The 14,669-nt window shown below is 44.8% G+C and overlaps 1 protein-coding gene and 1 pseudogene across 10 annotated transcripts in view; one reads left to right on the forward strand and one right to left on the reverse strand.

Annotated features, from left to right (window-relative positions):
• Positions 1–14,669, forward strand: part of EPS15 (epidermal growth factor receptor pathway substrate 15) — a 182,304-nt gene that overhangs the window by 94,361 nt on the left and 73,274 nt on the right. The window lies entirely within an intron of this gene.
• LOC149125712 (double homeobox protein A-like) lies at positions 4,137–4,887 on the reverse strand (annotated as a pseudogene).

Consider the following 14,669-nt stretch of genomic DNA (forward strand, 5'->3'; position numbering starts at 1 on the left):
ATGTAAAATATAAATCAAATCCCTCAAGTGACTCGCCATCAAAAGATGAATCCAATTTAGTTTTCATGTGGCGTAAAGATGCTTCCTTCATGATGTTCCCTTGGCATCCTGGCCATTCTTCCATCATAGCTACCTGCCACAATTCAGTAGAATCACCCTCCTCCATGGCTGATACTGCAAAGCTTACTGAGAGGAGACACTGTATGTATACTCTTTGTACTGTCAGTGCTTAGTGAGTGTTCTAACCTATTGTGTCAGCTTCTTTCTTTTCTCCTCTTCATGATGGTTGGGTTTATTATCTCTCAGGTCAACACGCCATCACTTTTATTCTCCCATACCTCAGATCCTACTGTTCCCCTTTGCCTGGAATACACCTTTTATTCAGTCTTCTAGGCTCAGCTTAAGTATTATCTTTTCTGTCAACCTTCTCTTAAATCTTTGGATTTCATTTTCAGTCTCTGATTCTGAAGATTTTATCCCTTTATGATAGTACTTTCCACAAGCTTTTTTTGTAGTAAAGTTTACTTCTTTTTGGTAAATTTTTTTTTTTGGCAGGCAGATTTAGACAGTGAGAGAGAGAGAGAGAGAGAGAGGTCTTCCTTTTCTGTTGGTTCACCCCCCAAACGGCCGCTGAGGCTGGCGCACTGCGCTGATCCGAAGCCAGGAGTCAGGTACCTCCTCCTGGTCTCCCATGCAGGTGCAGGGCCCAAGCATTTGGGCCATCTTCCAGTGCCTTCCCGGGCCACAGCAGAGAGTTGGACTAGAAGAGGAGCAACCAGGACAGAATCCGGCGCCTCAACCGGGACTAGAACCCGGGGTGCTGGCGCCGCAGGCGGAAGATTAGCCAAGTGAGCCGGGGTGCCGGCCTCTTTTTGGTAAATTTTATAAAAATAGGAGCTATATCTTCTTCCTCTTGATAGGCTTAGAAATTAATGGCAATCTAGAAAATCAGTATAGGTTAATTGATTGAATGAATGAATCAAAATATATTATAAATATCAGAATATTTTTCAAACTTAATCCCTGAAAAGTTTATGGTAGAATAGAAACCGTGTTATAAATGTTGAAATCAGGCAAAAAAGGCCGGCGCCGCGGCTCACTAGGCTAATCCTCCGCCTAGCGGCGCCGGCACACCGGGTTCTAGTCCCGGTTGGGGCGCCGGATTCTGTCCCGGTTGCCCCTCTTCCAGGCCAGCTCTCTGCTGTGGCCAGGGAGTGCAGTGGAGGATGACCTGGGTGCTTGGGCCCTGCACCCCATGGGAGACCAGGAGAAGCACCTGGCTCCTGGCTCCTGCCATCGGATCAGCACGGTGCGCCGGCCGCAGCGCGCCGGCCGCGGCGGCCATTGGAGGGTGAACCAACGGCAAAAGGAAGACCTTTCTCTCTGTCTCTCTCTCTCTCTCACTGTCCACTCTGCCTGTCAAAAAAAAAAAAAAAAAAAAAAAGAAATCAGGCAAAAAGACCCTCTGAATAATAGCTTATATTGAAGGCAATGAAAAGATTTTACATATAAAAGAGTTTTGAATCCTCACAAGAACTTTAAGGTTAATTGGCTGATTTTTTCATATTTTACATATCTAGTTCTTTTAATTGTAGTAAAATAAACATATATAGCAAAACATATCATTCCATTAATTTTAAGTATAAGTTCAGTGGTATTAAGTGTATTCATAATGTTGTATAACTGTTAGCACCAGAACTATCTTCAGAACTCTTTTCATCTTGTAAAACAGACTCTTCATGTTAAACAGTAATTTGCCATTCTTTGTCCTCCCCTGCCCTTTAGCCACTCTATTTTCTGTCTCTGTGATTTTGACAACTATAAGTACCTCATGTAAGTGGAATCACACAGTATCTGTTTTGGGACTAGTTTATTTCACTTAGCAGAATATGCTTGCGATTCGTCCAAGTTGTAGTATGTGTCAGAATTTTCTTTTTAAGGCCTAATAATAATTCTGTTTTATATGTTTTCCATATTTTGCTTTATTTGTTTTGTTTACCATATCTGTTCATCTGTTGATAGATGCTTGGGTTGTTTCTGCCTGTTGATTTTTGTGAATAATGCTTCTGTGAACATGGGTGTACAGCTGTCTCTGAGACCCTGCTTCCAGTTCTTTTATCCAGTAGTGGAATTGCTGAATTATATGGTAATTGCAGACCTGTTTTTGTGTAAGAGATTTCCTTTGAGAATGTGATGAAGGCCGAAAAAAATAGTTAAATCTATATATACTTTTTGTGTTTATTTTACCGGTTCCTATACCCTTAAGAACTATCCATGGATGTATATTTTAAGAATCTTTACCCTGAAAGTCAGATGCCTGAAACAGAGAAGTTCTTAGTAGTGGAAAAGGCAAAACATACCAAGAGATCTTCTTTAGCGACTTGATAGTGTGGTGATGATGGAATTATGCTGAGGTGGAAGTTAATATTTTGTGTTTTGCTAACTTCTACTTCCTCTCTCTGTCCTTTTAGCAAGAACATCAGGAAGTAAAAGCCACATCCTGTCAGGACTCTTAGTTATCCTGGTTTGAGGCCAGTAAACAGGATAATTACAATAATAGTTACTTGGCATTATGCTGCGCCTGCTTTGTACAAATTCCCTTGTTGAATTCTTGCAATATCCCTAAAGAGGAAGTAGTTTTTCCTTAATTTTTAATTTATTTTTTAAATTTTATTTAAGAAAAAACAACTTCATGCATTTCATATACATAAATTTATGTTCCTCAATTTTTTAAAATGAAAAATAAACAACTCTTCATATCTTAAGAAGCGCCTGGGCCCCTGCATCAACGTGGAAGACCTGGGAGAAGCTCCAGACTCCTAGCCTTGGCCTGGCCTAGCCCTGGCCACTGTGGAGTGAACCAGCCAGGGAGTGAACCAGCAAATGGAATATTCCTCCTTCCCTCTCTCCTCTCTTCTCTTTGTAACTCTGCCTTTCAAACAAACAGACCCAAAAGAAGTGGAGAAGCCAAGACTTGAACCAGGGCTCAATATGGGAGGCTGGCATCATTGGTGGCAACTTAGCTTACTATGCCACAATGCTAGCCCCATGAAGTGGATTTTAGCCACTTGGTTAAGGTGGCGTCAGCCGGGTTTCTCCACTGCACATTGATCACCTTTTATAATCAGTAAGCATGTGTGAGGAGATTCTTTGAGATGATGTGTATACCTTGTTATTCAAGCTTTAAAATTTTTAAACATCAGTTTATGGTTTTTGCTTGAATCAGTAATTACTGAAAAAATTATTATTGGATTTATTTTCTTTTTCTAAAAAATTTACTTATTTATTTGAAAGGTAGAGTAAGAGAGAGACAGGTAGAGACAGAGAGAGAAAGAGATCCCCCCATTTGCTGGCCTAATACCTAAATGGCCGCAATGGCTGGGACTCAAGCTGAATCCAGGAGCCTAGAACTCCATCCAGGTCTCCCTTGTAGATGACAGGGGCCCAAGCACTTGTGCCATCCCCCACCGCCCTCCCAGGCACACTAGTAGGTAGCTGGGTCCAAAGGGGAGCAGCCAGGACCTGAACTGTCATAACAGGCAGTGCTCCAAACCCTACACCACAACACTGGCTCCTATTAGATTAATTTTCATTGTCTCAATGTCTGATAAATTTTGAAGACAGGATGAGTCAGTAGTAGGGTTGTGTGGTTTCTCTCTCTCTTTTTTTTTTTTTTTTCGACAGGCAGAGTGGACAGTTAGAGCGAGACAGAGAGAAAGGTCTTCCTTTTTGCCATTGGTTCACCCTCCAATGGCCACCGCGGCTGGCGCATCGCACTGATCCGAAGCCAGGAGCCAGGTGCTTTTCCTGGTCTCCCATGTGGGTGCAGGGCCCAAGCACTTGGGCCATCCTCCACTGCACTCCCGGGCCATAGCAGAGAGCTGGCCTGGAAGAGGGGCAACCGGGACAGAATCTGGTGCCCCGACCGGGACTAGAACCTGGTGTGCCGGCGCCGCAAGGTGGAGGATTAACCTATTGAGCCACGGCGCCTGCCCCGTGTGGTTTCTCTTGTATTTTCTTCCTGAAGTCCTGTTTACCGTTTCCTGAAGGTTTGTCTTAAAGTCTTAATGGAAAGGTAGATTTCTTGAAAGACTGAGAGAAATTTAGGGCCCAGGTTGATTATATCAAATACATTAAATTTGTCTCTGTGTCTATAATGTTCTGGCTACAGAGAAAATAGGTGCTAGTGAAGTGGTCCTATTTTATGTATCTTCCATACCTTGAAGCTATCTCAGATGAACCCCAGTCTTGTTCTAAGGGCTCATTAGATTTTCTTTTTCTCTGCATATGTAATCTGTTCTCTGGTTTTGAAACCAAATTTGGACTTTTGACTCAGGAACCCAATTTTTTTAGCAAGTTGTTCTCTGGACTCAGTTTCTGGATAAGGGTTGTTTGTAAATGTCTTGATGAGAGTTTGCAGTTGAGAGGGAGCTGTAGCTGGTACAACACTGTCTGGATTCTATCCCCAGGTTAGAAAGATTTTCAGTCTGTTCTTGAGGGTGATCTTCTCCATGCCTTCAGCCTGATTCTGAAGCTTCCTTAAGTTCTGGTCTTTTCTGGAATTATTGCCTAGCTCTTTGATTCTAAAATAAACCTGGATTCTTGACTCTTCAGTGTTGATTTCTGAAGCAAGTTTTTGTATAATACCATAGCCAAGATATGGTTTTTGGTTGAAGGTGTTGATGAGGATTTTTAGTTGCTCTTTAAATCCTGTGAGACTGTGCCTGTGATTTTTTGATACATTCTTATTTGAAGAATCATCTTCAGCCATGTTGGAAGATGATCCCAGTAGCTAAGCATCTGTCTAGGACCAATTTTCACAGAGTTCTAACAGTGAGTATACACTATGAAGTCCCATGGACTCATACTGTTTAACAGCTGTTTGCCTCTTTCTCTAGGGCTACACATATAAATCAAACATCATTTCCTAAATTAAAAAGACTCATATGCATTTGTTTTTGTAAACTATACCATATTACAGTTTTATTTTTAAGTCTTTGTTCTTCAACACTGATTATTTTATAGTAATTTTTCAGTATGCAACTTATTAAAATATTATTTTCATTCTCCCACATTCCTTTTTGTGGGAGAAGGGTGAACCAACAGCAAAGGAAGACCTTTCTCTCTCTCTCTCTCTCTCTCTCTCTCTCTCTCTCTCACTTGTCGCTCCCCCTCTTCGTGGAGGAACGACACTAAACCCTGCGCTGTTCTTTCGTCTGCTCGGCCTTCCCCGGGTTTGCTGCTGGTTCTTCCCGGGTTGGCTACTATCCCTTCCACCTCCGTGGAAGGGCGGTTCCCCCTGGCCACATTCCCCACTTCCGCAGGGGAGCGGCACACCGCCGGCCGGCTTTCTCGGGGGCTGCACGGGTTCCCTTAGATGTTCCCCATAGATGTTCCCCATAGATGTTCCTGGTGCATGCCGTCTCTCTCCTCCTTTATAGTCCTCTTCCACCAATCCCAACTCGGCTGCCCACACGCCGAGTACGCTGCTCTCCTCCAATCAGGAGCAAGTCCTACAGTTTATTAGTTGAACTGGAGGCAGCTGTGCGGAAGCTGTTTACTTCTCTCCCAGCGCCATATTGTGGGAGAGCAGATGCATAGAATAAGTCTTAATTCCAGTAACTCAGTCCAGTCCGGATTGCTCCCCACAGATCCCCCTTTCTTTTTATTTTTTGGCGTTGATACACGCCTGTCTTCGGTGTCCCGCGGCACACACTCTGCTCTACTTGCTAGAGTTGCCACAGGTTCTTACAAGTCCTATCAGGCAAACCGAATCCGGGTCCTCTCCTCGCCATGTTATGAGGAGGTTTTTAGGCGCTGATGCGTGCCTGTGTTCGGTGCCCTGCAGCGCATGCTCTGGTCGAGCCTGCAGGGGCTTACAAGCCCTATCAGGCAAACCGAATCCAAGCCTTCTCATTGCCTTTTTGTGGGGAGGCCTTACTGATGTTAATTCGTGCCTGTCTTCGGTGACCTGCGGCGCATAAGCTGCTAACCGCCCAGGTGCTCATCGCCTCACTAATCGGGCAGACCGAATCCAAGCCTTCTAATTGTTGTGTTGTAGGGAGGCCTTTCTATTTTTCTATTTCTCTATCTCCGGGCATTCCTATTTCTCCCATTTTACTTCTGTCTGCCAACATTCCCATTTCTCTCACTCCACTTCCAAACTTCTGTTTCTCTTATCCCCGCAGCTTCCCGCTGCCCGCCCCGAGGCTACTTCTCGGCGGCTTCCCGGCTGAGCCGCTTCAGCCCGCGCCTCTTTCATCTGCGCAGCTTCCCGGCTTTGCGCGGCTTGGCTTCGCGCTCTCCGCGGTCTCCACGCCCTTCGCGTCTGCACCACGGCCTCGCGCCAGCCCCGTTCCCTATCTATTCACGCCCCGTGCTCTCTCTGCACGCGGCGGCTTCCGCGAGTAACACAGCGTAGCTTACGTGTCCGCCACTAGCATTCAATCTAAGTTCCCCGGGCTAGCCTGGCGAATTCAACCCAGCATACGTCTCCACCCCACGGTTTGGCTTCCCGTCCTTTGCTCCCCGGGCTAATCAGACGGATCCCAATCTGGCTTACGTTTCAGCTTCTGGTTTCAACTTTTCGCCCCCTATTCCCGGGCTAACTTGAGAACCCCAAAGTGGCTTTCGTGTCCGCCTTGGCCTGCCCCCCACGGCTTCAATTTCCCTAACATTTTTCTCTACCCGGTATGTTTCCCCAAACTTTCCTCCAACGATACTCCTCCCTCATTTCTCCTGGCCTCTCCCCACAGTCCGCGTCCGAGTCTGTTTGTTCTAGCGTTCACTTTCGCTTTCGACCTTAGAGAATTCTCCCAGCTTCCCCCCGTAGTCCGTATCTGAGTCTATGCCTAGGCTTTCAATAGCTTCTTCCGGCACCCTTTTCGTCCGGCTTTTCCCTAGGCTGTTTGCTAGTCTCTCTCTCCGGTAATTTCCCAGTTCTTCCCGTTTCATCCCTCCTAAGTTTGCTATCCGACCTAGGTTTCCTAATCCGAGTCATTTCTTCCCTCCTAAGTTTCCTATCCGCCCTAGGTTTCCTATCCGAGTCACAACACCATTATGTCGCTCCCCCTCTTCGTGGAGGAACGACACTAAACCCTGCGCTGTTCTTTCGTCTGCTCGGCCTTCCCCGGGTTTGCTGCTGGTTCTTCCCGGGTTGGCTACTATCCCTTCCACCTCCGTGGAAGGGCGGTTCCCCCTGGCCACATTCCCCACTTCCGCAGGGGAGCGGCACACCGCCGGCCGGCTTTCTCGGGGGCTGCACGGGTTCCCTTAGATGTTCCCCATAGATGTTCCCCATAGATGTTCCTGGTGCATGCCGTCTCTCTCCTCCTTTATAGTCCTCTTCCACCAATCCCAACTCGGCTGCCCACACGCCGAGTACGCTGCTCTCCTCCAATCAGGAGCAAGTCCTACAGTTTATTAGTTGAACTGGAGGCAGCTGTGCGGAAGCTGTTTACTTCTCTCCCAGCGCCATATTGTGGGAGAGCAGATGCATAGAATAAGTCTTAATTCCAGTAACTCAGTCCAGTCCGGATTGCTCCCCACACTCACTGTCCACTCTGCCTGCAAAACAAAACAAAACAAAACAAAACACTGTCTTTTCACACACTTTATGTTTTTACCAATTTACCATGAGTTCTTTTAGCCTGGTTAAAATTAAAAGCCAAGGCTTGCTCGTCAGTTGTCAGCAGTTGTTACTCTTAACTCTAGCACAGGCTGCCGACAGTTCTTAAGATAAGCAGAGTCAGGGGGTTCTGTTGCCTTTGTAGTGATTGTCATCAGCTGTCTTGAGCAATAAGTGCCTCAGCTTCCCTGCAAGCCCGAGAGAGAGAGAGAGCCCACGTGCTGGGCTGCCCAGTAATGCCGTGCGGAGCTACCATTTTCACCATTCTAAGTGCATTAACAGGAAGCAGAGAGGCTGGGACTTGAACTGGAACTCTGATACCAGATCCTGGTATTTCAAGTGGAGGTATAATCTGCTGGGCCATAACATTGGCCCCCAACAGATTTATAGTTATTTTATATATTTGTTTTTAATCTTGTAGAAAATATAAATCACAATACAAATTACAATAATACTAAGTTTTATCCTTGCCCATATATTTACCTTTACTTTAAGGCTTTCTCATGTCCTCTTAAGGCTTTGGGTTACTGTTAAGTACCCCTTCATTTCAACCTGAAGCATTCCATTTAGCATTTCTTGTAAGGAAAGTCTAGTAATAATGGACGCCTTTAGCTTTTGTTTGGAAATACTTTAATTCTCACTTATTTTTGAAAAAGTTTTTTTGGATATAGAATTTTAAGATGACAGCCTTTTTTCTTTCAACACCATATATATATGTATCACCCTATTACCTTCTGCCTTCAAGATTTCTGCTTAGAATTCCACTGGTAATCTTGACACTGCTCCTTTGTGTCAAGTTGACAAATTGTTTTTCTTGTTGCTTTCAGGATTCTCTATTTGTCTTTGTCTTTCAACAGTTTGATTATAATGTGTCTCAGCATGAGTCCTTTTGTGTTTATACTACTTGGAGTTCTCTAGTTTTTGGATTTGTAGATTGAGTCTTTTATCAATTTGGGGAAGTTTTTCTTTCTTTCTTCTTTTTTTTTTTTTTTTAGATTTACTTATTTATTTGGAAGTAGAACTACAACAGAGAGAGCAAAAGACAGAGAGAGAGAGAGGGAGAAGGGGAGAGCTTGCATTGCCAGTTCACTCCCCATGTGGCCCCAACGGCTTGTGCTGGGCCATGCTGAAGCCAGGAGTCAGGAGCTTCCTCTGCATCTCCTGTGTGGGCCGTCCTCCACTGCCCCTCCAGGCACACTAGCAGGTAGTTGGATCGGAAGTGGAGCAGCTGGTCTTTGACCAGCACACGCATAGTATCCGGCACCTCACCCACCATGCCACAATGCTAGCCCCTGCAGGACATACCTGCTGTAGTTGACATCTTCTGTTCTTTCTCATATAGGCTGTCCCTTCAGTTGAAACACCATTTTCCTACCTAACATTCATTCTTTCCTCCAAGGCTTAACTGAATTCCACATCCTTCCAAGAGTCTTCCCAGACTGATTTCTGTTGGTAAAAGTATCTTTACTATATGCACAGTTAATTTGGCGATTAATCACCTGCCTTTAGTGATACTGAGGAAGCCTTTCCTGACCCTTTCCAGGGAGAATCAGATTTCTGTCCTCTGTTCTCATAATACCTTGGGCTTTGCTGTTAATAGCACCTAGTACACTGTATTGCAATGATCTCTTTATATTCTCCTCTGCCCCTCACCCCAAGAATGGGAGTACATACACTGAATTAAGAGCTTCTCAAAGACATGTATCTGTTTCACTGTTTTATATATCCCTAAACTATAGCAGTGATAAGGAATGTAATACAGTTCAATGTATACTTGTTGAAGCAGTAGATAGGTCTTAGAGTTGCATAAGAGTATGTTAGGTTATATTTTTTAACCCTTTATTATTCTTTACGATAATCTTTCATATGTTATATAAAATAAATATTAGCGGGGCCAGCACTGTGGCATAGCAGGTAAGGCCGCCGCCTGCAGTGCCAGCATTCCATGTGGGCACTGTTTCAAGTCCTGGCTGCTTCGCTTCCAATCCAGCTCTCTGCTGTGGCCTGGGAAGGCAGTAGAAAATGGCCCAAATCCTTGGGCCCCTGCACCCGTTTGGGAGACCCGGAGGAGGCTTCTGGCTCCTGGCTTCGGATCGGCTCAGTGCCGGCCATTGTGGCCAACTGCGGAGTGAACCAGCAGATGGAAGACAGCCTCCCATCTCTCTCTCTCTGCCTCTTCTCTCTGTGTAACTCTTGACTTACAAATAAATAAATAAATATTTTAAATAAAAAATAAAATAGGTATTATCTTTCATTTGTAGATGAAAGGATTTGTTATGGCTATACTTTATATTTAGTATCTACTATATAGTAGGTGTTTTGGCATAAATTGCTTAATCTTCTCTGTGGCTGTGAAATAATAGGTTTTCTTTTTTCTTTTCTTTTTTTTTTTTTTTGAGGTTTATTTTATTTATTTGAAAGAATTATAAAGAGAGGTAGAGATAGAGAAAGCTAAGTCTTCCATCACTTCTTCACTCCCCCAAATGGCTATAATAACCAGAGCTGAGCTGATATGTAGCCAGGAGCTGCTTTTGGGTCTCCCACGTGGGTATAGGGCCTAAGGATTTGGGCCATCCTCTGCTGCTTGCCCAGGTGCATTAGAAGGGAGCTGGATTGGAAGTGGAGCAACCGCGACATGAACTAGTACCCATATGGGATGTCAGTGCTGCAGGCTAGGGCTTTAACCTGCTGTACCCCAGTGCTGGCCCCATATTAGGTTTTCTTACCCTTCTTTGAAGAGGATGAAATGGAATCTTATAAAAGATGAAGTGACATACCTGACTGGAACCATTTAGGACAAAAGGAGAATTTGATTACTGCATATAATCAGAAGAACGGCAATAGAATTCTTTACAGAAATAGAACCAAGAGCAGGCATTTGGCACAGCAGTTAAGATGTTGCTTGGGATGCCTGCATCCCATACCAGAGTGTCTGGATTGCAGTCCCAGCTCTGCTTTCAATATAGTTTCCTGCTAATGCATACCCTGGGAAGCAGCAGGTTATGGCTTAATAGTTGGGTCCCTGCCACCAAGGTAGGAAATCTGGATTGAGTTCTGGGCTCCTGATTTCAACCTGGCCCATCCCTGGCTATTTGGTCATTTGGGAAGTGAACCAACAGATGGGAGATCTCTCATGCCTGCCTCTCTGGCTGTCTCTTGCCTTTTAAAAAAACCCACTTTCATAGCAATCTGAGGCCAGTATAGTCTGATGTTTGTCCAAATTTTTGGGTACTGTGGTCTAGTTAATGCATAAAATTATCACAAAAGGTGACAGAATCCAGGGCTTAAGCCTAAGCCCTACCACGACTCATATTCTGTCTGTCAGGAAAACGCAAGCAACACCTGGACTCCCATTTGCCCATATTGATAGTTTCACATGAATTATTTTTGTTAAGCATGAACAAAATAATCATTGAGGTGGTTGTCTCATAGAACACCATTCAGGTAACAAATAATAAATGCTGACTTTCTGTAATTTATTATTAGTAGTAGAACTAGTAGCAGTAGATATGGTGCTGGTAATAATAGTACTTTCTTATTAGTTTAAAATAAAGACATCCTAAATGAAGGTTCTGACTGGCCTATTGTTGATCATAGATTTGGTTTTCCCCCTTTTGAATGGTGCTTCACAGGCTATTTAATTAATTGCTGATTGTGGGATGGGTACTGTGATGGGCCAGTTCCTGCAGTCCTTGCTCAGAGGCAGGGTCTGAAGGTATTGCAAAAAGCTCATGGAGGAGCCATTGTAGTGGCATAGTGTTGTAAAGCTGCCACCTGCAATGCCAGCATCCCATTTGAGTTCTGGCTGCTCCACTTCTGATCCATCTCCTTGCCAGTGGCTTGGGAAAGCACCAAAATATGGCTCAAGTGTTTGGGCCCCTGCCACTCACGTAGAATACCCAAATAGCTCCTGTCTCCTGGCTTTAGCCTGGTCCAGCCCTGACTACTGCGGTCATCTGGGGAGTGAACCAGCAGATGGAAGATCTCTGTCTTTTTATCTCTGTAACTCTTTCAAAATTTTTTTTTTTTATTTATTTTTGACAGGCAGAGTGGACAGTGAGAGAGAGACAGAGAGAAAGGTCTTCCTTTTTGCCATTGGTTCACCCTCCAATGGCCGCCGTGGCCGGCACGCTGCGGCCGGCACACTGTGCTGATCCAAAACCAGGGGCCAGGTGCTTCTCCTGGTCTCCCATGCGGGTGCAGGGCCCAAGCACTTGGGCCATCCTCCACTGCACTCCCGGGCCATAGCAGAGAGCTGGCCTGGAAGAGGGGCAACCGGGACAGAATCCGGTGCCCCGACCGGGACTAGAAGCCGGGGTGCCGGCGCCGCAAGGCAGAGGATTAGCTTATTGAGCCACGGCGCCGGCCCTCAAATAAATCTTTCAAAAAAAAATTGGCAGATGGAATTAAAAGTTAAGTTTATTTTGGTGCAATACAATTTTTATAAGATTTATTTTATTTATTTGAAGACAGAGTTACAAAGAGGGGTAGAGACAGAGAGAGAGAGAGAGTTCTTCCATCTGCTGGTTCACTCCCCAAATGGTCACAAGAGCTAGAGCTGAGCTGATCCATGAGCTTCCTCTGGGTCTCCCACATAGATAGATGCAGGGACCCAAGGACTTCGACTGTCCTCTACTGCTTTCCCAGGTACATCAAGCAGAGAGCTAGATCAGAAGTGGAGCAGCCAGGACACAAATTGGTGCCCTTATGGGATGTTGTCACTACAGGCCAGGCTTTAATTTGCTGGACCACAGCTTCAGACCTGGTGCAAAACATTTTGAAATCTGTGCATGCTAGGAGTTCATGGAAGTATATATTATGGAAAATCTATACATGGATTCAAAAAAGCTATTTCACATTAGAATCCAGGTCCCCAGTTTTTGTTCTGTTTCCTTGTGTTTTGTTTGTCTGTTTCATTTTTTTTAAATATTTATTTGAAAGGCAGTTACAGAGAGAGAGGGAGAGACAGAGAGAAGAGGTCTTCGATCTGCTCGTTTACTCCCTAAATGACCACAACAGTTGAACCTATGGGCCGATCTGAACCTACTAGCCAGGAACTTCCTCCGGGTCTCCCACATGGGTAGAGTGGCCAAAGCACTTGGGCAATCTTCCACTGCTTTTCCAGGCCATTAGCAGAGAGCTGGCCCAGAAGAGGAGCAGCTGGGAATCTCTGGCACCCATATGGGATACTGGCACCAGAGGCAGAATTAACTTGCTGGGCCGCAGTGCTAGCCTTCCTTGCTTTCTGTGAGACCTGTGTACTGGGGCTGGCCTTGTAGTGCAGTGGGTAAAGCTGCTGCCTGCAGTTCCCGCATTCCATATGGGCACTGATTCAAGTCCCTGCTGCTCCACTTCTGATCCAGCTGTCTGCTCTGGCTTGAGAAAGCAGTGGAGAATGGCCCAAGTCCTTGGGTCCCTGCACCTGCCTGGGACACCCAGAGGAGGCTCCTGGCTTCTGGCTTCAGATTGGCACAGCTCTGGCTGTTGCGGCCATCTGGGGAGTGAACCAGCAGATGGAAGACCTCTCTTTGCCTCTGCCTCTCTGTAACTCTGCCTTTCAAATAAAAAAAAAAAAATTAAATGCAAAAAAAATCTATATATCTTAATGAAGACTGCAGAATTAAAATAGCATGTATTTTTCTGTTAAGTTGTAAAAAATTGGTATTTAAGCTGCTTACAAATAGGCATTTTTTTGGGTTAAATGTGCACGAAAAGAATTTTATAAATAAATCTCAAGATTGAAAAGTACATCTTTTTGAATTTTTGCAGTTTTCTAATTTCTAATTATTGCTACTTTTTACTTTTTCTCTGGTTAGAAAACAGTAGATGCTTGTGTTCAGAGAAGAAAGGCATAAAACTATCTTGGAAGGACTTTGAAGGTGATTTAATCTTGTTATCCATGATAATATTGGAATTGTAACAGTGACAGATGGCTCACTCCCTTCTCCCCATGAACAGAGCCTGGGAAAATGAAAGTGAATCACATGGACTCGAGGTTCCTGAGCCTGCCTATCCTTGTGAAAAGCTTTGTACACTTCTTATTAGGTTTCTATAGCTTTGGTACTTCTGGGTCTTTTTTTGTTTTGTTTTGTGTTTTTTTTTGTTTGTTTTTGTTTTGTTTTGTTTTTTGTTTTGTTTTTTTTTTTGTTTGTTTTTGTTTTGTTTTTTTTTTTTTTTTTTTTTTTGACAGGCAGAGTGGACAGTGAGAGAGAGAGACAGAGAGAAAGGTCTTCCTTTTGCCGTTGGTTCACCCTCCAATGGCCGCCATGGCTGGCGCGCTGCGGCCGGCGCACTCCGCTGATCTGAAGCCAGGAGCCAGGTACTTCTCCTGGTCTCCCATGGGGTGCAGGGCCCAAGCACTTGGGCCATCCTCCACTGCCCTCCCTGGCCACAGCAGAGAGCTGGCCTGGAAGAGGGGCAACCGGGACAGAATCTGGTGCCCTGACTGGGACTAGAACCTGGTGTGCCAGCGCCACAAGGTGGAGGATTAGCCTAGTGAGCTGCGGCGCCGGCCAACTTCTGGTTTTTATTTTAGGATGGATAGGACTAGAGAAGTTGTTTCAACTGGAAGATGGATACTATATTTTCCTATCCATTTTTTGGAAATTACTGAATTGAAGACAATATCTTTTTATGTCATGACATTAAAAATAAATGTTAGTTTGGGCTTTGGGCAAGATATATACTGAGAGGCCAGCGCTGTGGCATAACTGGTAAAGCTGCAGCCTGCAGTGCCGGCATCCGGTTCGTGTCCCAGTGGTTCCACTTCTGATCCAGCTCTCTGCTGTGGCCTGGGAAAACAGAAGATGGTCCAAGTCCTTGGGCCCCTGCACCCACGTGGGAGACCCGGAAGTAGCTCCTGGCTTTGGATCAGCGAAGCTCTGGCCATTGCAGCCAATTGGAGGAGTGAACCAGCGGATGGAAGACCTCTCTCTCTCTCTCTCTCTCTCTCTAACTCTGCCTTTCAAAATAATAAATAAATCTTTATAAAAATACATATACTGATTTTTAAATTATTTTATTTGAGAGAGAAAAAAATTCA

Source organism: Oryctolagus cuniculus, chromosome 7 (assembly GCF_051225735.1).
Source record: "Oryctolagus cuniculus isolate XC-2025 breed Fujian yellow rabbit chromosome 7, ASM5122573v1, whole genome shotgun sequence".
NCBI lineage: Eukaryota > Metazoa > Chordata > Mammalia > Lagomorpha > Leporidae > Oryctolagus > Oryctolagus cuniculus.